The 24,138-nt window shown below is 42.0% G+C and overlaps 1 protein-coding gene across 4 annotated transcripts in view; it reads left to right on the forward strand.

The window, feature by feature from the left end:
• The window catches only part of PCSK5 (proprotein convertase subtilisin/kexin type 5), a 456,302-nt gene that overhangs the window by 61,958 nt on the left and 370,206 nt on the right, over window positions 1-24,138 (forward strand). The window lies entirely within an intron of this gene.

Below are 24,138 nucleotides of genomic sequence, written 5' to 3' on the forward strand. Positions count from 1 at the left end.
TTTTGAGAGATTCTGTTCCCATTTAGCATCCCACCAAGGATCTAGGAGCGGGCAAACATCCTCCTCTCTTAGCTGAGCGTGAGAGTTTATGAAACCAAAGAAAGAACAGTGACTTCATCCCTGAATTCCAGATCTTAGATTTCTCTCATGCCGTGTATGGTCATTTATTATCTGCCCTGTCTATCTAACTGGGCTGTTGTGAAGTTCTAATGAGATTTAAAACTGCTCGGTAAATTCGAGAAGATTATGTAAAAGCAACACATTATCGGTGGTAAAGTGTAAGGTCTAAATGGGGTAGCCCTACTTTGCTTTCTGTGATGCCTGGGTGAGATCAAGCCGCTTGAAACAGGCCTAGAATAAATCAGCCTTGGCCCCAGTCCAGGCTCAGTGGTGCTCAGGACCTGCCCACTGCTCACTCCTGCCTCAGTGGGGATACGGGGAGATTCAGGAGTGGAGACGAACCCAGATTATGAGGACATTTTCAGCACTGTACACTTAGCAGTGGTTTGCCCAGCCTGACGGTGAACGACAGCTGGAAGAAATTCTGCTTTCCGAGTACCCATGTGTATCTATGAACCACGCAGCTTGGAGACACCTCGCTTCAGGGGAAAGGCATGAACTTCAGAGGCCAAAAACTTGTGGCCACTACCTAGGTACGATTCATGAGCTTGAAGGTGTGCCTCAGTTTATTCTGTCTCGCAGGGTTGTTTTGTAGATGAACTGAAATAATGGACATGGCATTGTCTTCCCGTGGAAGACTGGATTTGGAGTCAGAAGAAATAATTCTGTTGCTCCGTTTCACTGACAATGAACATGTGGGCAAATGATTTTAGCTCTGTGAGCAAAAGTTGCCTTCTGTATAAAATGGTTAGAGTAATAATAAGAACTCAGAGTGATATGAGGATTACAGAGGTTAATTTATGCAAAAGGCCTGTTGTAAATTTGAAAGCAATGTGTTCATTCATTTGTTGATCCAGTCAACACTTTGGAGTCTGGCCCACAAGGAGTTAGCAATCTAGAGGGCAGACACACACAGAAAGAAGTTGACAGTGACAACAGGGATGTGGTTAGGCCTCTGATAGAGGTATGCCCACAACATGAAGGAAGATTCAGAGAAGAGTTGAGGAATCTGGACTATCTTCCCAGGGGAGGGGCGACCCTTGAGCCAACCCTTAAGGGTTTAGAGGTTGGTCGGTGGACAAGAAAATTTCGGTGGCACAAGGACATTCTAAGGGAGAGGATGGGCAGAGTTTCAGATGTGTGACAGGAAAGGTCATTATTTAGGCCCCATTTCATTTTGGCTAGAGCTTAGGTATGTGTGTATGAGGCAAGTGGGGTGGGGAGGGGAAGCGGTTGATAAGGTATGTACCCTAGGGACCAGGTCTCAAAGCACTGCTTATTCAGTGCTGAAGAGTTTAGGCTTCATCTTGCATGCCTTGGGGTGTCCTTTTGTATGTATGTGATTCTGGAATTCCATGTTCTTATTAAGAGGTGATGCTACTGAGTCACCATGAGCTGTGCGTGCAATTTGATACCCTCCTACAGATCGAAGGATTTGCGCTCGCCCAGTCAAGTTCTTGTTTGGTATTCCACATCCAGCAGTGGTACACATTCCAGTGGTCTTGGGGCCAACTCGGTGGCCATGGACAAACCGAGCTATTTGCCAGGTGAAACTTAATCCTGATGAGAGTCCTCCCCCATTGGTGTCATGTGCAGCAATAAACATTCAACTCAGAAGGCCATTAATTGGACACTTGGTGTGTGCATGGCTCAGCACTGGGCTAAGTGCAGGGGAGAAATGAGAATGAGTATGATAAGGTTAAAGACTTACAGGAATGACAACAGCCTTTTATTAGGCACTCAGTATGGGTCTGGTGTGGTTGTGAGTGCTTTACTTGTATTAACTCATTTCAACATTGCAAAGCCCTCCGAGAAGGGTGCCATAATCCCTATTCTATGTAGGTTGAAATGAGCACTTTTGTACACACAGTCAGTTTGTAGAGGAGCTGAGATTCGGGCTCACACGCCCAGCAGCAAAGTGCATGCTCCAACTCCTACTTCTGGTGGAGGAGGAAGACGTGTCTATGACCAACTGTATAGGAGGGGAAGACTGAGAGGGAGGGAGGTTGTGGGGAAGAATTATAGAGGCTTGAGCTAGGGTCCTTTTTCCACTGTAAAATCAAAATCACACTGACAAATCTTTTCTTTATTTCTTAAATCAGGTCAGAAGAATCAATCAGAGCAATTGTCACATTCTAACAAGCTAGCGAGTTGGGGGAAATGAAAGCATGGGGAGGAACAGGATTAGTTTGAAACAACCAGAGGTCAGGGAAGCTCAATAGGCCAGATTTATGTGGGATTGGAAAAATCTGAGAGATCTCCCAAAGCTCTGTGGGCAGCTAATCACTGAAAGGGAATGGAAAAAAGAAAAGAAAAAAAAGCAAGGCAATAGAAAGTATCAGGGAAAAATGTTAATATTCAGGGGAAATAAAGGGCATGTGATCATGGGGGAAAGACATGATTAAGGAAAGACTACAGAAGAGCAAAAGGAAATTTAAAACACCCAAGACTGTAAATTGAATTTTGTTAGTATAAAGGCCAATTTATGCTTTTTATGTATCACAGGGTTCTGTTTGTGTGTTGTTCCCCTAAATAAATTGCATTTAGAGAGGAGAAGAAGGTCAGAGGTGAGCATCAGGTGCGCTCGGGGCTCCAGCCATGCTCTGCTCATTAATATCCAACAGCTGTTTCCCGAGTGCCTGTTAGGAGCTCAGTTCTCTGGGAGCTTCCATGAGACATTATAATCTTCCAGAATTTTGAGAGTGGAAAGAGGTGCAGATGACACCAGGACCCCAGGCTTGAACTGCGGTTGTGCTGGTCCAGCGGGTACCTCCAGTCTCCCTGTTCAGTGATGAATAAGGCCATCTCCACCCAAATTGCTGGCTGGCTTATGAGGGAAACTGAGATATGTACATGTTCAGTTAGACTGAAAAGTGGAAAGTGGTACAGTGCCAAAGGACTGGATCAGGGAGCAACTTCTAACGAAACAAAAGAGCTGTGTGACTTGGAGTGTCCCTGATTTGACTAGTTATTGTTGCCACTGAACTGAATTGAGTCTTTGTGATCGGGCTGAGCCTGAAGTCCAGGCCTCCCAACTTCATCCTGTGGCCTCATCTCCTTCTCCTGGCAAGACGGTGGGGCTGGGCTACCCCCACATGGAAGTGATTCAGGATTGCGCTGACTTGCTAGAAAGTGATTTAAGATCCAGAGAAAATCCAAAAAATGTAAGGCCTTTCACTGATGAGTACCACCAATCAATCATTATTTTAGAATGTATTCTCTCATTTAATCATTCCAATCTGACTCTCCAATATGGCAGCCACCAGGCACGTGTGGCCCTGATGCCCTTGGCATGTGACTCCTACATCTGTGGACCTGGAGTTTTTCTTTTCCTTAATTTATTAACATTCAATTTTAAAACTCACCCTTGACTCAGTTATTAGGAAATGTTTATGTGCATTTGATACAATTTGGAAAGGTGGATCTACTCTTTCAAGGGTCAATTTTATGGAATCTAAATACAGATCAGGTATTCCCAGTGAAGATTTGGTATCCAAGTCGAGATGTGTTGTGTGAAGCACATACCTGATTTCAAAGACTTAGAACTGAAACATAGAACATAAAATAGCTCCTTAATAATTTCTCTTTTGCATACGTGGTGCCATAACAGCTTGGATGAACCGGGCTAAAGAATATTAAAATTTATTTCACCTGTTTCTTTTTGCGTCTTTCATGCGGCCACTGGTGAATTTAATGTAGGCAAACACCACGTGGCTTGCATCCTCTTTTGATTGGATAGCCCTGATTCGGGCCTCGGTTGCCTGCAGTATCTCCCACGCTGCACTCAGCACAGAGAACAAGCACGAAGGTCATGAGGTTCTAGCCCCGGTAGAGCATGGGGGTGTTCCTGTGGGAGGATGAACAATAAACGGATACACATAAATAATCAGCCTGTGTTCAGATTGTGGTAAGTCCTGGGAAGCAGCTCTGCAGGGGGTGCTCGAGCACTGGGAGGAGGGACGCCGTGTTTGGAGAGTGTGGTTGGTGGCAGGAAGGGGGGGTGCTCCTAGAATAAAGTAATGATTGAGCCTGGAAGGGTGAGGGAGAGCCAGGGGAGATCATAAGTGTTCTTAAAAGAGGTCTTTGATCTGAGCTTTGAAGGGTGGGCCTACTGTGCTTCCCTTAGCTCATTCAGAAACCCTCCTTGGGCTCCGGGGTCAAAAGGAGGATGTAGAGAAAGCTGCTGGCTTGTGACCAGGCCTGGCAAGTCGGGTGGCTCAGCTCCAGCTGGGCCAGGGGCCAGGCAGTCAGCCAGCACATGGGGTGAGTCTGTTGGCAGATTCATCATCCTGGAGCCCGCTGGACGGTCAGGGCTCGGAATGTGACAGGGTGACTCTTCCATAGGGATCAGCACACTTCCTGTCTTGATGACTGGGTATTCATGGCAGAACGCAGAGCAGGTTTAAATGGTGCTGGGGGTGTGTGCCCGGCTCCACTGTGCCACCGAACTTGGGAAAGGGACAGGACGCCCTGGGATTCGTGCTCGTTGTTCTCTGCTTCTGGAGGTCTCAGCGGAGATCTGCAAGCGAACCGAGAACCAGTGTTTGTGATGGGCACACAGGATCTGCCCCATGTGTCGAGAGGGGCCCTATCAGTGGGTGTCAGGGAACTGGTAAGTCCTCACCCCTGAGGCTGGCTGGGGCTGAAAAGGGACCAACAGAGGCGATGAGTGGTAACTGAGTTCTGAATGGACCTCTTGACAGATCCGGCGTGGGTCCTGTCTTGCTTCATAAGAAACAGTGTGTGGAGGGGTTCGTGGAGTGGGTTCTGGAGGCAGATCAGGTCTGAATCCTGGCTTTGCCACTCACTGGCGGTGGGAACGTGGGCAAAGAACTAAATACTTCTGAGTCCCAGTTTCCCCGCTTCCACGAGGGCAGCCCACCTCCTAGGACTGTTATGGGGATTACACGACGAGATTTACACACAGTGTCTTACTCACAGAAGGTGCCCGGTCAAGTGTGGCTGTAGTTATTGGCACTATTTTCATTATTCACCTTTCTCTTTTTTAAAAACATGACTGAATAAAAGCAAAGTTAAAAGATGCGATTAGGCCATGACTCACAGGGTAGTGTTTGGGGAAACTCGATCTGACACAGTCGGAGAGATCACTCTACTAACCCCACTCTGGGGGAAAAAAAGCCTATAATCCTGGCTCTTCTGGGCTGCAGACTTTGGCAAACCCACAGAAATCACAGCTTTCCTCTGCAATTATTCTCGCATTTCTTGTTCTCCCAATTTACAGTGAAAATCTAAGGAGCTTTTGTGTTTAAAATAAGCAACTTGGAAGAGGAACTGTAGAGGGGCATCTTCACCTGAATCATTTTGTTGACAATGTGCGCTACGCGGAGCGTCCTGACATTTCGCTTCCCCGTGGTCCTTAGCCAACATAAAGAGGCGTAGACTCCGTGCCAGGCAAGGGAGGGGCGGCTCATGTACGAGCGTTTGCTTGAGTTCATTTTTACTTTTGGTTAAAGAATAATTCAGCGATTGTGTATCATGTAGTGGAAAAGCATGGGCTTTTAGGTTGATATCCCAGCTCTCGTATCCTCGTGGGTAACTTGGGACACTTCGCTTGGCCTTTTGAATCTCAGTTTCCAGTCTGAGAGATGGGTGTTAACATCTTGCCTTTTGTTGAGAGGATTAGAGGTTTTGTAGGTCGAGTGCCTGGGACTGTCATTGTGGATCTTGGTGAGCAAGTCTGAGGACCCTGGAGGCCGCGTTCTCCTCTCTCAAGGGAACACGCTTAACAGTGCCTGGGGTGGGCTGGCATGGGCCAGGATACCAGGAAAATCTAAATTCCATTCCTAGGTGGGTCACCTCCTCACAGGGGGAATGTCCTCTGGCAAGAATACCAACAGGTCGGGGTTCTAAGAACTCAGATCGCAGTGTTTTTCTTTTTCTTGATTATTTTTTTTTTACCTCAAGACCGTGAACATTTATCGCTTGGCTAACGTGATGGAGAATAGTGAGCGTGTTCTCAGAACACTCTGCCTGACATTATCTCAGTGTTCCTGAATATTTTACACACATCTTGAGATAAAAACAATGACATAACACTTGTTTTGAGAACACAGTTGAAAAAAAAAAAAATGCCAACAGTGGAGTGAGTTCTGGGCCTGGGGGGGGGAGGGGGCGGGCAGCATCACCCCGCCAAAGACTGGCTGCTTTGCTAAGCCGGGGATCTGGGTTGTTTGTCCTTGATGTTGGATGGTTACTAGGTGTGTGCATGTTTACGAGTGACTGAGGGAATACAGCCCACAAATACCAATGCGTGACTAATAACAGTAGAATTTCAGTTTGATGAATGCCATTATTAATTCATGGTTCATTTCCACTTCACATATTAATTAAGTCCTCACTGCATACCTACTGTCTGTGTGTAACAAGGCAATTTCTTTGTAGGCCCATATTCCAAATCAGCAGTTCATTGGCAAATTACAGAAAGCGAAAAGTCTGTTTTAAAGCGCACCTTTGTCTCTTCCTGCCCGCATTGGAGGGGAACGTCCTTATCCATATTGGTTCAGTGAGGCTAAAAGCCAAGCGTCAAATGTTAGACTGTGTAATGATGGTCAAAAGGCAGGCCTAAGAGGAGGAAGACCTTTCTTATCACAAAAAAAAGTGTAACCTCGCTTGGATTCAAGTTCCTCATTTGTAAAATGAAGGGTTTGAGCTTGATAATCTCTAAGATCCCTGCCTAAATGGAAAGGGCCCATGGCGGAACACAAGAATTGAACTAAATAAAGCATACCGTGGACCTTTGTCTTGTGCTTATTGGTGACTTCTTTGGTAAGGCTAGTTTCCCCTTCCTTAGGTGTATGAATCAAAGACTAATAGATGTAGAAAGCTAGCTGTTTGCTTTTTTTAAGCCACCGATTCCAGAATAGGAGGGAATTCTTGGGAAGAACAGTATCCTGAACGTCCCAACTGCCCCCTGAGGGCCCCGGATTCCCAACAGTGATGCGGTTTACGGTTAGGAAGCAGACTCCAGCATGTGAGCCACCGAGGGCTTGTTAGAGAAACCCGGCAGGGGGTACATGACAAGTATAGAAACAAGGAGCCAGGCCCTGCCCTCAAGGGGGTTTGCCCTGTGCGGCCATGTTGGCTGCCCAGGGCCCTGGGCCCTTGTATCAGCTAGTGCATCTAGAAGTTACTCCAGGGTGAATGCTTTGGGGGCATATCAGCCAGGACTGAAGCAGGACTGGAAAGGGCCATGGTTTCCCCACCCTGGAGAGAGAAAGAGAAAGGAATCTCCCTAGAATTTTTTATGGAAGTCCGTCTCAGCAGGTGGCTTATGATTGGGGAACAAAACTCTGACAATTGAATCATACTCTGAGGGGTCTGGGGGTAGCTCAGAAGTGAAAAATGACATCACAGTTGTCACTTCCTTGGACAGTGGTTTTTAAATACCTCCTTAAGATAGGGTATTTATTGGGTACGCCACCCAGAACCAGACAACTCACCATCCCAACCTTGCGGGAATGTGCTCTTGAAAAATCTCCTTTCTTGCTATAGAGACAGTCATGTTTGTAGTGGTTTTATGGATTTCAAGACCATTCAGTTAATTGCAGGTGGACCTACCCTTGTTTGAACCCCCAGTGTGTCCATCTGACCTGTCGATAAACATAAGACAACGTTGCCCCAGACTGATGGGGGTGGGGGTTGAAAAGGAACTATTTTCTATCATCCCTACTGTGTGCCCTGCACGTTGGGTCACAAGAAGATGAGGCAACTAATAGTGAGATAGGCCCCGTCCCTCAGGCAGGTTACAGAGTAAGTGCTGCTTCCTAGAATTAAATCTAGAGCCATTTAGTTTTGTCTCTCCTATTTCTACACAACAAATATGGGGAAACCACTCATTGCTGCAATTTCTTTTATGTAAAGGAAAACTAGTTCTGCCCCTATTTGGCTTCTGGTCCTCTCGGTCTGGGTCATAGTCCGTCTCAGTAGACAGGAAAACTCCAAGGGGAAGGGGGGATTTTCTCTTGAGTCTTATTACAAATACAAGGTGTCAGGTGTTAGCCGCAGCCCGAAGCAGCTAAGATGTGCTTAGATGTACAGATATTACGGACACCACTTTAGGATGAGGGTTCCAGGTTTCTGTATGGTTGACCCACTGCCCACAGCACAGTGTAAGAACATGCTGAAGCTTTCAAAAGGCTGTAAGACTGAACATTCGAGAGCAAGAAGGGACTGAGGGGTATCTTCTGTTGCTAGGACATGTGTCCCTTGGTGTTACAGTAAGTCCACCCACTGGGCTGTGAGCTATGGAGGGCAGAGACCAGCCTTTCAGTTAATTGCCAGCAATGAACTAAATTGTCTTTCCTGCTCCAGGAAGTCAGAGGCTTGTTGGTGGAGTGACTGATAAAACCAGTACCAGGCATCTGATAGGTGCTCAGTGAAGGTGTGTTGAATCAAACTGATTTGAAAGTTGAGCAAGGACTACCTATATCATCAAGGGTTGAAGTCAGTCCCAGGAACTACACCAGTTCTCAGGAAGTGGCCTCGACCGCCAGTCTAAGTACGTTACAAAGTCCTCTGTATTCTTCATGTATTAATAGGCAGATTAATTCACTTAGCAGGCACTTCACATCCGTTGTCGGCCAGGTAAGCTGCCAAATGCCAGGGACACTGATACAGAAAATACGGTCTCTTCCTTCTAGGAATGTGTGCTTTCACGGAGAAGCCTGGCAAATAGTTAAAATGCTTTTTATTTGTTTTTGTTACATTTTTTTAAAATTTTATTTTATTATGTTAGTCACCATACATTACATCATTAGTTTTTGATGTAGTGATCCATGATTCATTGTTTGTGTATAACACCCAGTGCTCCATGCAGAACGTGCCCTCTTTAATACCCATCACCAGGCTAACCCATCCTCCCACCCCCCTCCCCTCTAGAACCCTCAGTTTGTTTCTCAGAGTCCATAGTCTCTCACGGTTCGTCTCCCCCTCCGATTCCCCCCCTTCATAAAATGCTTTTTAATTGTAGTTGTGGGAGAGATAAGCAGGTGCTCAGAAAGTGCCATAGAAGGAAGGACACCCTCACCAAGGAAGGCGCTGGGATGAAAGAATTTACTTACTGAAGGCCTCTGGCAGGTGCTTGGAAGATGCAAGAAACAAGGGCCAAACTTGATAGAAATCCCAACGGGATGATTAGGGATCTCAGTGAGCAAGATAAGACAAAGTGAGGGGTCTGAGGGTTAATGGTGAAGGAAATGCTGAAAAGTGGTCAGATCTGATCTTTCTCACAGAGACAGACTTAGCAGCTCTCTTGTCAGTGGTAGGGGCCATGTGAAATGGCTTGTGGATCTTTTGTGACCTTCTTTGTTGTGAGCTTACTTATTTACCATAGACCTCATTATGTACATTACTTCTTTGAACATGGCTTTGGAAAACTCTAAGACATCACCGTTCATTAGAATTGTTCTACGAAGGGTCTGGAAATCCACTTTGATGAGAAACCTTATGGCTGCCCTCAGTGGAGTTCTGGTATCAACATAGCTTTCCTTGGGTCGAGTCTTCAAGTCTACTGCTGATTACTCTGTAAGGAAAAAAAGAAAATAATTGAGAAATTGATCTGCATAAAACAAACAATGAAAATTCTTAAAACAGCTTTAATTATTATTTTTTTAATGATCTGAGTGCCACTTCTTGAAGGTTAATGCAGATTGTCCTAATGCTAGACAAAAAGTAAGTCTAAAAATTTCAGAGATTGCATAGAATTTTACTAACCATGGGATCTCCGATCCTTTGAGACTCTTCTCTGGTTTGAAGCAGAGCACTGTATTCGAGATGTGGCCTCCCCAGGAGGGAGCCCAGAGCATTGATTGGCTTCACTGCTTAACAACCCCATTCTCCCCTGTTGGCCTTGGTGGCAACTTTCTGACCCCTGGGGTCAAATCACTCATCTGGTCTTAACCCTGTAAACTTGTAGGGAGGGAAATTGAAATCAGAGAGGTAACAGGGCTGGATAAGAGCAGATCTCCTGATTTCTGGTCCAGTGTGCCTTTATAAAACTTTTATGCTCAGTGTCACACTCCGGTCATTTGGGACTAAACCGAAGCTTGCAGCTCTTGGACTAATGAAAGAAGTCAGCTTCTCCATGGGCATTGTTTGGCATAGCAACACCATGGTTGCATGGTGGGTATTCCCATGCCGGGATCTGTGCTAAGCGTTTGACATGAATCACCTCATTTACTCTTCGGGTTCAATTACCTTCCCCATTTGACATCCAGAGGTTAAGTAACTTGTCTGAGGTTAGCCTGCTTTTCAGGGGATGAGCAAGAATTCTCAAACACAGGCTCCTTGGACTCTAGAGACCCGACTTTTAATCAGTAACCATCATGTCTCCCTTTTCTCATCTTGTCAATTCCGTTTAATTCAGAGCAGCTGGATAACTAAGGATTTTAGTCCCGAGGAGTGAGTTCGTTTTGTTTTTGTTTGTTTTTTTAATTTGGGAAGTTTTCAGACCTTGAACTTTATGTGTTCTTAAATTACAAGTGAGAAGGTGCCCTTGAGGGGAAAAAAGGATTTCTGTCGTCATTGCCAGGGCTGGGCTAAGAATTCTCTTCTTGATTCAGATTTTTATTTTTCACTCATTAGACATTTCTCCTGCCATTTGCAGACTCAGTGAATGTCTTAACCCATTTTCCAAGGCTTCCAGCTGAGTCGTTGAAGACCTCTGTAAAATTCTTTGCGTAGATGATAAAAGCTCCAGCATTATTGCATTTTCTGTCCTCTCTTCCCTCCTTCCCTCACCCTTCACCTAGGAAAGTTTCTAGTATAGTAACAGGATCAGCTTTGACTAAGCTCCAGGCATAGAAATGTTGTGATGGCCCAAAGGGAGAGAAAAAAATGTGCCCCCCCCCCCGACCTCAGCTGTTCCATCAGCTGAGAGGATATTTCAGAAGGGAGCTGCTGTGCTCTATGGAAACTGACCTGGGTGTGGATATACTTAATCAGGATGGTTTCAGGTCCCTTACTATCCCGTGACTTGACTTCCCAGTTCCTCAGGATCCGCACTGGTAAAACGATGATCTTTTCCTGGGACAGTTGGGTGGTATCAAAGAAACAGTAGGTAGACTTTATTTTGCACAGAACATGAACAAAAAAATCAAAGAGTTGTGCTTCCCAAATCATTATAGCCAGTGCTTTCTAGACCCATTGGGAATCAAAGGACTGGAAAAGCACACCACCACCTATGTGATTTATTCCTGATTGCTTAGCACACGATCACTTCATTGGTTTCTCCTGAGTCTAATCCTATCTGAAAATGACATAAAATTTTTTCCCTCCTCTTTCCAGTAAGAGTAACCTAGAGCTTACTTTTCTGCTTTCCCTTATGTGTGTGGGGCTGGACCACCAATTATCCCTTTCCTGTAAGAGTAGTGAATACAGTCATTCCTTCTGTAAACGCTTACTGGGTACCTGCTCTGGGCAAGGCACAGCGAGGCTGCTGTGGGGGTTGGAGACAGTCTGAGGCTGCTTTCGCCCTCTTGGACCTTCACGAAATAATCTTTTACTGTCTCTGGCTTGTAATATCGCTGTTCATCCTCTGCCTTCCTTCACCTGGACACCGAGCTGCTAAGTGTTACCCTGAGCGAAGTCTCAGGAGCATGCTCAGCAGGTGCGTAGTTTTGACGGTCCTTTCCCGAGTAGCCAAGACTCTGTAGGGTTTGCTGGGAGCTGTGGTCCAGGCCGGCTGCCGCCAGGGGGGTGCGCCTAGAGAGGATTGCTGACAGCCCCTCGGGTGCCGTAAATGCATCACATTTCCATGAACATTGACACAACAGACTCTGGGGTGAGCCATCCAAAACACACAGCAGGAAAGAAGGAAGCTGGATCGGGGAGAACCTCAGCTCCTGGGTCTTCACGCTGAAAATGTGTCAGGTTTGATGACAGTGATGAAAATGTGTTTTCTCTCTCCTTCCTCCAGCCTCAGCCCCGGGGCTCCTGTAATTGACTGCGGTGGGTATGAATTATGAGTTCAGAGAGAGGGAGGCCCGCTGGAGTGACTTGGCACTCCTCTGCTGTGACAAGCAGACCACCGGGGAGCCGGGATCTGCTCTGCCTCGCCTTCACGGAGGGCAGGCAGAACCCCCAGCCCGTGCCCTCCTTCATCACGCCCTGCTCCAGATTTTTCTGGGCTCTGACCTGCAGGTTTTCTCAAGTGCCACCTTGCTGGAGGCCTCATCAGTGGTTTCTGAGGTGAGGGAACGGCACTGAAATTGAGAAAACATTTGGTTTGCTTCAGGCAGTGGGATCTAGGTGGGAATATGCCAATCCCTTTCCCGTTTGGCCCAGGGATTTTGGACAGTATTTTTCCCTGAGGCTCAAAGGCATGCTTCTCCCCCACCCTGACCAAAGTAGCTGTTTGCTAAATATTTCAGAGGGTGATGATGGTGTTTAAGAGCTGCCACAATTCCAGTGTTTTCGTTGCAAAACACCCCTGCCCTCCCTGCCAAGTATAAGGTTAGAGTTCCGGAAAAAAAAAAGGGAATATAATAGAAACCCACTCCAAAGATGGACCTTTCTCATTTCTCTCTGCTGTTCGGGGGGCCCACCGTGGGGGTCTTCATCTAGACTTCTCCCCACCGGTGACTTCATACTACTTACTTACAGAATTTTGAGCTCAATTTAGGTTTAAAAAATGTAGATGAACCTCAAGAGAACGTAGAGCACTTATGCAGACTTCACGCATTTGCCCCTAAAATTGTGTATTTATCTTCTAGCAGCAAGAAGAAAAAAAGACATTGACTTTTAATCCAGCCCCCCATTTGATTCATAGCTAGAGCTCGCCAACATAACAATTGGTACTTTCTTGATTTCTGAGATTTGAAATCTTGACAATGAAGAGATTTAAAGAGAAAGATTAAAAATCGAAAGCTACCAGAATATTGAGAAGGCCTCACACTGAAAAAAAGAATTCAGTGGATGAAATGAAAAAAAGAATTCAGTGGATGAAATGAAAACTTCGGGTACCCGATGGTGAAGTTAGGGGACTCACCCTCCCACCCCCTACAACGGTCTTTCCACTGTGATCCAAATCGTAGCAGTAGGGTCCATGGAAATTTAGAAACAAATGCCATTGTTATTTATATTTAAATAGCTCGGAGAATAAGACAGCCTGTGCAGTGGAGCTGAATTAGTCACTAGGGAAGAGTATTTCTCCCCGTATGAATAGAACTTTCATGATCATTGTTTATGAGCCATGGAATGAAGAAGCAAGATGCTGACATACTTTTGAGATCACCCCATGTCCTCTGCATGGAGAAATAATGAGAATGACTCCCTTTCCTTTGCCAGAATTTGCCTCTTTTTTTTTTTTTTCCATTAATCTCAGCTGAATCGAACAATTTCTCCACTCTGTACAAAATAATGCTCATCTTTGTATTCATTTGATAGGCAAGGGCATCCAGTCTTTGCAAATGTGGGTCTGGGAATATCATGAATGATTGATACACAGAGTTGCAGGATTGGTCAAAGAGAACCAAAATCCGTCAAGTGATTAACACTTGGTTTTCAGGTAAAATTGTCCCTCTTTCAGATGTCTCCAACTTCAGGTGTACTAAGGACAGAATGAGATGTAAGTTGTCATGTTGAATAGGTTTTATTCCATTGCCTAGGCTTTCAAATTGCTTCGAGGATGATTATTCAAAAAACAAATACATATAGAATGAAGTCATGCCACTGTATTTTTAGGGCAGTGATAATCTTGATCCCAGAGTGAAGCTGGTGGGAATTATGTGCTGTCCCAGTTTAATCCCTGAATTAAGATTGCATTTAATCAAAAGTGTGAATTTAACCCCAGGTGGCTTTCAGACAAGTAGGATTAATTTTAGATACTTTAGAGTTCTAGTTCCTTTTAATACTTTTAAGCAATCAGAATTGTTTTCAGATTTCCTCTTGTTGCTTAAATTAATTGTCCTAAAGTTTAAAATACAAGAAACTGAAATCCAAGTTAGAAAATGCAAGATTCTTTTGATATAATCGTGCCATTCAACAGTACTCTAATGAATTCACGTTACCACGTGCTAGGTGTATCTGGGCATACATACACACACACTTTTTTCTTTTTAAACAAATTGAATTCTGTTTTACCCATTAGAAAGCATTTTGGCATGACTAGGAATAGGAAGCTTTTTTTTTTTTCTTTGAGAGGGCAAATTAAACTTGTCTCAAGAAACAAATGCATTGAGACAAATATAAGTATCTTGCCTTCAAGGGATTTTAAGAATGTTTAAAGAGTAACACATCAATGGGGGAAATGAATCTGAAATCTTCTGAGATTAGCTTTCCTAGAAAGGTAAAGGTAAAACAAAAATAATATACTGGCATTGAAAGTCGGCAAGAAACTTTTGCTGATGGGTATTATTACTAGTGACCAGGATGGGCAAAGCCTTAAATTTAAATGTTTAAAAATAAGCTTTCTTTAAAGAAATAGGTCCTAATATTTTCTTATCAGTTGGCACCTTTTCTCACTTAACTTTGAGTTGGTCTCTAGTCCTTGCCTTGATCTTCATATTTTTCCCTCCATAAATGCTTTTAAATATTATATTTATTTATTTATTAGAGAGAAAGTGAGCCAATGTGTGTGGGGACGGGGGCCAGGCGGGGGGAGAGAGAGAGAGAGAGAGAGAGAATCTCAAGCAGACGCTATGCGGAGCATGGAGCCCAAACTGGGGCTCGATCTCATGCCCCTGAGATCATGACCTGAGCTGAAATCAAGAGTTGAACGCTTAACCAATTGAACCACCCAGGCGCCCCCATAAATGGTTGTAAGATCACACTTTGTCTGCTGTGTGCTTTGATTATGGACTAGTCCTTGACCACCAAAATGTGGGAGATGTTCTTTATCTCTGGGAGAAAGTATCACTAGCACTGTGGGATCCATCGACTTAATCTTTGGCTCTTGCAGGTTATTGAATGACAACTGGTATCCACAGTAATGTTCCAGGTTCTCAACCTTTGTCAACAACTACTTAATTATTTTGTGTTTATCCGTGTTAACTGTGGATACTGTTTTTTGTTGCTTCTGAGATTTAGACTGGGGAGGTGGGGGAAATGATCCCATCTCAAAAGATCAAAATCTATAGAGCAGTAGATTCCAAGTTGGGGGCGTGTATGGTCGTCAAACCAAGAAGGGTTCCATGATACATTAAAAATATATAGAATTGTATGGTGACTAGCATAACATAATAAAATAAAATTTAAAAGAAAAATATATAGAATTATATACAGAAAGAACACATCCTTCATTAATACCTTAACATTCTCTTCATTCCTGGTAGCATAATCATCCTCGTGCTCCCATCTTACTGTTGTTGAAAAACAAAATATCCTATTATACTGGGTAGGATTAAACAGATACCCTTTTTTGTACTCTCTCCAGTTTAAAATTTCCTGCTATTTTTTTAAATAACTAGAAAACTTAGATACACCTACTGAAAAAAATGTATTAATGCAATGTAAAAATATTGTCCATCCATCTCCAACTATTTATGGGGGGCCTACTGCTCCAACTATTTATGGGGGGCCTACTGCTAAACATTGCCCTTGGTACTAGGGATACTAAGACCTAGTTCCTTTTTCTCCCAAGGAGGTGGGAGGAAACATGCAGTCAGAATACAAAGTACTAAGTCCTGCAGGGCCTCCATTTGTAGAACACATTCTGTTTTGAGTCTCCCAACAATTTTACAACATTTTACGTACGAAAATATAGAATGCCAGCATTTATGTGATTTGCCCAGAGTGGCGAGGCTAATGATTGGTGGTCTACCAAGAACTCAGGTGGCGTGTCTTCCCGTCTCAGGACTCTGCACTAACTATCTGTGGCATAGGCTAGTACAGCTGCATATATAAAGAACACACTAGATATTTCTACATAGAGCCCCAGAAATAATTACTTTGTTTTTAATGTAGCCTACTTCAATGTTAAATTGTTTTGCAAGATTTGTCCAACAGCTACTGATACCCTTTTTCACAGAGTTGCAGTGGTGAGTCATTGATAATGTCTGAAGTCACCGGCTTAAGTCACTATGTCTTCTGCTACCTAGTATAATGTTCTAAACCTGCTCCTATACTAAATAGCACTTTCTTCCCCTTCCCTTGTACTTGAATGCTTTGTACTTGGGACCCTTTCTGCCCTAGAAATGATTTAATAGTTTCTCTGCTATTTAGATGACATTGAACTTGTGATTTTTACTGTACAACTGAAAGGTCAGAATTTGCCTTAAAGCCCCTTATTAGACCAGTTTATAGTGATGAGCATCACAAGGGTACCACCCATAGATATGGGCAAGAGGGTCCCCTACCGAGGACCTTGTTTAGCCTTCTTTCAGCTGAGTTTGTTCCCATCAGCTGAGAAGGTGGTGGGTCTTTGGGGACATGCCCACCTTGAATCTGTGTCACTTCCAGATCATATTTTTGGCACCCAGGAGCCCAGAACTAGTTGACCAGATGTCTGGGAATCAGCTTCCATGATGTGTGAGAGCCTCCTTCTTTATCCACTGGAGGGTGCAAGGCACTACTGGTATACCCAGCCCTAGGCCCTGAGGGATTGCCTTAGGCATCTGTGGCCTATGGATGAGCTGTAGACAAAAATACAGACATCTGGTCCTTCCAGGTCTTTTTCGTTAATGACTCATGTTGCCTGTAATACTTCTTTTGAGACATTTATATGGCTGGGTCCTTATTACTCAGAATTCTATTAAAGAGGTCTTTCTTGACCACCTTACCTGTAGTATCCCCCCTCCTTCACAATCTCCATCACCGTATGTTACTTTTTGTGCTATGAAAGTCTGTTACATAATCTTTTATTTATTTACATGCTTATGGTCTACCTTTCATTGGAATGGAAACTGCCTGAAGGTGGGAAATTGGTTATTTTGTTCAGTGCCATCCTGTAGCATCCAGAACAGTGCCCACTGCATAGTAGATACTTTATATAACAGTTTTGGAGTAAATAGACAAAGAAAGTGCCTTGAGGGTGGGAGTAAATTTTACTGCTTTAATTGTATGCAACATTTATATTTTCCTTTCACATGTCATCTTATCAGAAGTGAGGAGAAAAAAAAACTCGGAACACATTATGGAAATTAGATGTTTAGAAGCATGCACATGTTAGTGGAATCATTTAAGGGGCGAAATAGGACTGGAATTCCCTGAAAGTAAGGAATGCGGTTAGACCAATAATGGTATGAGTTTTCCACTGAACAAAGAGGGTGGTGAAATTGATGACCCACTTCTAAAAGTTTTGTTCTGTTGGAGAAAGCCAACTAATTAGAAAATGTTAACAGCAGTTAAAGTTTTTCACTTGGGCCTGTATTGTCTTCGATTACACTGTTCTGATTGCACACGCAGTATTTATTTCACAACTTTCTTCTCAATGACCTTCCAAAAATGGTGTGATTCCTCGTATTTCTGGCTAGATGGTTCTCTAATATAAGCCTCTGATGTTTGCAGTCATTAAATAGGATTCAAAGTGCCTACCTCAAGCACATCAAGTAAAATCCTCCATCAAATAAACAGTAATGCTTATTTTGTTCCCAAGTAGCTATCTGAAATAAGCAGACTCCAAACAATTTCTTTTTTTTTTTCCTTTTTAAAGCATGGCTCGAATGAAATACCAATGTCAATATTGAGTAACTTGCTCATTACCAGTTAGTTACTAACTGGGGTAAGGTTTAAAGACCACAATACCCTCGATCTAAACACATACTTTTACTGGATTCTTTGATTCTTTCCCTGGTTAACTCTATTTTCTGGATCAGAGTTTTAGAAAACTTTTGGAATATGTTAGCTTCAGATTTTAGGGTTTGGGAGTGACTTGTCAGTACTAAATTGTCTTCATTGACAAGTACACAGCCATCATGCACTTAACTGATATATGTATATATATTTTAATCAAGGCAGCTCTGTGTATTTTGTTCTCAAAGTCAGAGAAGAAGAAGGAGGGGAGAAATCTGTATCTTCCCCCCCCCCCATTTTGTCAATGGTACTCAAAAAAGGATACAAACTATGGAATCCTACATATTTTATTTCCTGGCAACTGCTTCATCAGCTCATGAAAGGAATACTATAATTTACTACACTCCTTTCTAAATATTAATCTCACATCTTCATGGAATGACTTAAGATCATTTATCAACTGGAGCACCTATGTACCTCTATTGCTTCTAGCACAAACTTTATTCCCAGTCAAATCAGAGAATAGAATATATAGATAAAATTTCAAAGCTAGAAGGAGACTAGAGGGCATATTTTGTCTGTCTTCTCTCATTTTACAGATAAAAGAGCCCACGAAGATTTTGCAAGGTCACACAGGTGGCTGGTGGGAAAGCTAACAGTATAAACCAATTTCCCCAAATTCTAACCACTTCTTTTTGTTATCCACATTTTCTCAATACTCACCATATTAAAACATTATACAAAGCCATCTAAGATGTTTTTTATATACTATTTTTCTCATTTCTTCAAAAAAACATGTTGTAATTCACACATTCGGTCACATTTGAGATCATTGGACTATGTGATAGTAATCAACCAATAGAACTTTGCTTTGCTGCCCACCCCCCCTCAAAAAAAAGTTTATTGAGTGATAATACAAAGCTCCTGAAGAGGGAGGGGATCCGAGAGAGTTGCCCTCAATGGAACATATTAACTTAAAAGAAATTTTAAATTGTTTGTATGGGTAACATATTCATGTAGTTCAAAGGTAACGAAGTATTAAAGGGCATGTAGTAAAGTTTTCCCTCCTGTATCTCAAGGGGTTTTGTGTGTAATCGGAGAAATGTAGGGATCATAGTGTTCTTTATAGACTGTGTCTTTCTTTTCATTTTATTTTAAGTTGTATCATGGAGACGGTTCTCTGTACATAATTTAGTAAGTTACATTCCCTTTTATGGTTGTGTTGTACTCCATTGTATTGCGTTGTCATTATTAATCCCTATCAGTATACATTCAGGTTGTTTACAACTTGCAGTTATTACTAACAGTGCTTTAGTAAATAGCCTTGCATATTTACGTGTGTAAATAAATATGTAGGATAAATTCCTAAAAGTAGAATGACTTCTTGTAGAATTTTTTAAGATATTGTCCAATTACAGTCCAAAGAGCTGGACAGATTTACATTCCCATCATCATTATGCGAGAATGATTGTCATATCATGCCCTCACTAATAGGATGTTATCTCTTTATATTGTTTATATCTGAAGGTGAAAAAGAGATTATCTTGGTGTGGCTTTCATTTACTTTTGTCTTCATCTGCATGAAGTTAGGCATATTTTTATATGTTTAAGAAACTTTATCTTTTCAGAGATTACTATACTCCTATCCTTTGCTTGTTTTCCTACTGAATTTTTGTGTTCCTGATTGCAGAAACTCTTTATATATGACAGAAATAGCCTTTTGTCTGTAGTAGGGGCTGGAATCTTTCCCTGTTTGTCTTTTCAGAGATTACTGTATTCCTGTCCTTTGCCTGTGTTCCTACTGCATTTTTCTCTTATTGATTGTGGAAACTCTTCATATATTAGGGAAATCACCTTTTGTCTGTAGTAGGAGCTGGAAACATTTCCTGTTTGTCGTCTGCCTTGCTTTTGAAGTTTTTTTTTTTGCCATACCTTATTTACTTTTTTACGTTGTTAAATGTATCACTTTTTCTAAATCACTTTTTTGATTTACATTGTACTTGGACAAACATTTTGCACTCTAAGATGATTTTTTTAAACCTCCCATATTTCTCAGGGTACTTTTATGGTTTTATTTGTTTACTTTTACATTTAAATATCATTCATTTGGAATTAGTCCTGAGGTAAGATGTTAGCATGATTTCAATTTTATTTTATTTTTTTCCCCAGTTGGCTGTTGTTTCAACATCACTTATGAAGTAATCTGTTTTTCCCCACATGATTTAGGATAGCACCCTTATCATATACTGTATTTTCATATATTTGGGGTCAATTTCTTGACTTTCCATTCCATTAAAATCTGTTGACATTTGCTACCGGTATATGTTTTAATCATTCGTTTTAATATATTTTAATATCTAAAGGGCTAATTCCTCCCTACTGTGAGACACATTTTTAAAGTGAGACCTTTAATTTTTTTTTAAATTTCAGCTTTATTGAGGCATAATCAACATTGAAAATTGTAGGATATTTAAAGTGTACATTGTAGTGATTATATATATGATTTTATATATATATATATAAAATGTAAGGATTTCCTGCTAGTTAATTGACATTCATCACCATATATGTGTGTGTGTATGTTTATATATATATATATATTTATATATACATATATGTCTGTGTGTATATAATATACAAATTTTTTTTTTGGTGAGAACATTTAGGTTCTACTTAGCAGATTTCAATTATATGATACAGTGTTATCAACTATCATCACCATTACATTCGATCTTCAGTCATACATTAGATCCTGAGACATTACTCATCTTCCGGTTGAATGTTTGTACCCTTTTACCAATCTGCCTCTGTTTCTCCCACCCCTCAAGCTCTGGCAACCACTTTTCTACTGTTTCTACAAGTCTGGCTTTTTGTTTTGTTTTGTTTTAAAAGAGTCCACATATAAGTGATGCCATGCAGTATTTGTTTTCTTTGTGCTATCATAATTTGTTTTCCAAGTATATTTATATAATAACTTCCATAATATGTATTCATATAACTTTTTTATCCTATTTCAGAAAGTTGTTAAATTGCAAAATAATGGGATAGGAGTTCAACTGAGATGGTTGGGGGAGGTAGGTTTCCCAGAATGATCATTTAATGTGCTTTGCTTGACACGTGAAATCTGATGAAAGAGAACATCTTTCAACAAAGATTCTGGTGAGGTGGATGCCCACTGTTAGCTTGGACCCGATTGGGAGGGGAGCTGTATTGGAGTGTCCTTAAAACCATGGAGCGCACATAAGTTGAAATTAATGGAGGATACACCGATGACTTCAAAGGTCCTGTGGTTTTTATAGTCTGGATTCACTGTAGTTCCTTAATATATAAGAAATAGAACCTTCAGAAGTTAAACCAGTGAGGGAAAGCACACAGTTTTCCTTTTTTCCTGGGCTGGCCCTAGTTTTATGAAAATGAATTTCTAAGCATCTTTTCTATGCATTGGGGCTTCTTGGCAAAAAGGGAAATCTGTGTAATGCATTACCTCTGAGCTTTTTCTTAAAGGGCTCAAGGATAGACATATGGATAATGGCTTAAAAATATAAATCTGGTCTTTCCAGTCATAGAAATCTTCCGATCCAAGAGGTGCTTTTCCCACTTTCCAAAAAATGTGGGGCTATATACTCATACTCATAAAGGACCAAGACAAAATACATGATATCTGACACTAAAAAAAAAAACAAAAAAACAAGAAACAAAAACCAACCCACTGTACTTCTCTTGACTATTTCAGCCCTGTGATCAGACAGAGTGACTTGTAGTCGAATCTAGATGCCAGCTTACAGTGCCACCTTCCAGCCACCAAGCCTATAACTAAGCACTTTTGTTTGGTAAAATTACAGAAGGGATGCTGTTCCATAAGATATTTTGTTCTATTTTTGTACCTGCAGTTCATCTAGGAAAATGGCTGTCACTTGGTTTTCTCGCATACTTATCCCACATTTGTCTGTCTGTGTGTTCGTGTGTGCTCAGGGGAAGAGCAGACTTACGGTGTTGTCGTAGAAACAGTGATACACAGCGATGCACCCCCACCCCAGTGTAGAATTGCTCTGCTTTCCAGCAGTCTGTTTGAGACAACACTGGGGGGTTTGACACTTTCTGGTTTACGTACACATATAGGTGGCAATTTAGAATTGATGGAGGCTCTGTTAGGAAAAGTCCCTGCCAATATAAGATTAGTTTGGAAAGAGTTCCATCTAAACTGATCTGCAGCCTTCTTTTACCAAGCGTGCAAACATGTATGAGTTAAATAGACACTTAACTGGGATACGCCTCACACAGCAATGTAAGGATTGCACGTAGATAATCGGCATAGTCAAAATTTTCACAAATGCTCTAATAGAGTGATAGGTGTCATTCATGGTGATAACTACATTTTTATGAAGTGGAGAATTGTGGAATACTTGCTAAATCTTTCTTGGTAAAATGTAAGTCCTTCAAAGCCAAAGACTATTTTTGCTCATCTTTATATTCCCAGCACAGTGTCTGGTGCAGAATAGACACTTAATGCTCATTGAATGAACAAGTGGGCGAATGAAACTCCTTCCTTAGCAAGATTATTTGAAATGAAGAGATTAAAATGTTTCCTGGAAATAGAAAAAGCACATGCAGGCCCATGCTTACTGCTCTACTTTGATTGAGAAGGAAATTGATTTTTCCCCTGTATTTTTAGAAACCCGATCACTTAAAAATTACCCTCTTCCTTAAAAAAAATTTACACACATTGTTACTGCCACGTTAGTTTCGATGTGATTTCTAAAGAGCAGTCAAAGAAAAAAAACAAGATCCTTTTTAGCTTCCCTGACAACCGTTGTCCAGTAGATCATAGAAAGATACACAAACCCTTTTCCCCCGCGTGCACAGGTACGTGTGTTGGGGGTGGTGGGGTGCAGAATGATTCAGGGCCAGAGAGTCACTTAGTTTACATTAATTAAAACAGGAGCAGAAACACCTTTCATTCTAGAATATTATTTTTCATTTATTGGCTTTTTTGCCGTACTGATAATTTTGCCTAAATTACCTGTCACAGAAGGCACATAGATGATGCTTATCTGTGATCCTAATCATAAATGGAGTTTGTATTTATTTAGGAGGCTGTGAAATTCCATTTGCCTTGTTAGTGCTATAACTAGGGAATTCACTCTTCAAATTCATCTTGCACACCAATAGTCTTGTTGAATATATTTCCCGATACGAGAATCAGAGAAATTTATTGGTTTGGCTTTTGGCCTTAGTACCTTGTGTATAGCAGTGCATTTTGAGCTCGTTAATCAGTACCTGGGTAGCCCTTCCCCTCCAGCGATCTTTAATCAAGTAGGCAGAAGTGGTTTGGAGATTTTTACTGAATGGATGGATATGGAATCTCTAGTGGACTTCCCCTAGAGATTTCCCTCAATTTTTAATCCCTTTGTGGAGAGTAGGGATAAATGGTAGAACAGAACATTTTAGAGTATTGAGGCTGACCTAGCAGGAGAGATCGAACACAGGAGAGCTTAGGAACAAATTATAGAATGCCACCAGGGCTGATACTGCATTTCAGACGTACCGGTCAACATAGAACATGTTTGGGGCAGCTGGGTGACTCAGTCCGTTAAGCGTCTGCCTTCAGCTCAGGTTATGATCCCAGGGTCCTGGGATCGAGCCCTGTGTCAGGCTCCCTGCTCGGCTAGGAGCCTGCTTCTCCCTCTCCCTCTGCCCCTGCTGCTCCCCCTGCTTGTGCTCTCTCTCTCTCCTGACAATAAATAAAATCTTAAAATTGTAGAAAGCCATTTCTTTAAAAAAAAAAAAAAAAATGTGATCCTAGAGCATTTGATCCCAGGATAATTTTAAAATTTGCTGTGTTAAGCCCAGAGCATTAAAAAAAAAAAATGTGATGTGTAGTATAAGGCAAGGGTCATAAACTGTGGCCCGTGGGCCACATCCAGGCTGCTACTTGTTTCTCTACATGAAGTTTTACTGGGACACAGTCCCACCCAGTCATTTATGTACGTCTGTGGTGGATGACATCAGGAGGAGGAGTTGCAGCAGAGATCCTATGACCTGCAAAGCCTAAAATATTTATGACCTGGACCTTTATAGAAAAAGTATACTGACTCTTGATAGAAGGTAAGGGCGAAAAACATGAGTGTAAAAATGAACACGATCAATTTGCAAAAAATTGTGAGTAAAATAGGCGTTCCAAAGAAGCTAAAAAGTTAGCATGTTGTTGAGAGATGGGGATGACCTGTCCATTAAGGACTAGAATGCTGACCTGCATTGAAAATAAGGGAGAACTATGTTTCCAGAGACTCGGAGCCCGTGACTCAGCGTCGAGTTGCCGGCTCGAAGTCT

This window comes from Halichoerus grypus, chromosome 14 (genome assembly GCF_964656455.1).
Source record: "Halichoerus grypus chromosome 14, mHalGry1.hap1.1, whole genome shotgun sequence".
Taxonomy (NCBI): Eukaryota; Metazoa; Chordata; class Mammalia; order Carnivora; family Phocidae; genus Halichoerus; species Halichoerus grypus.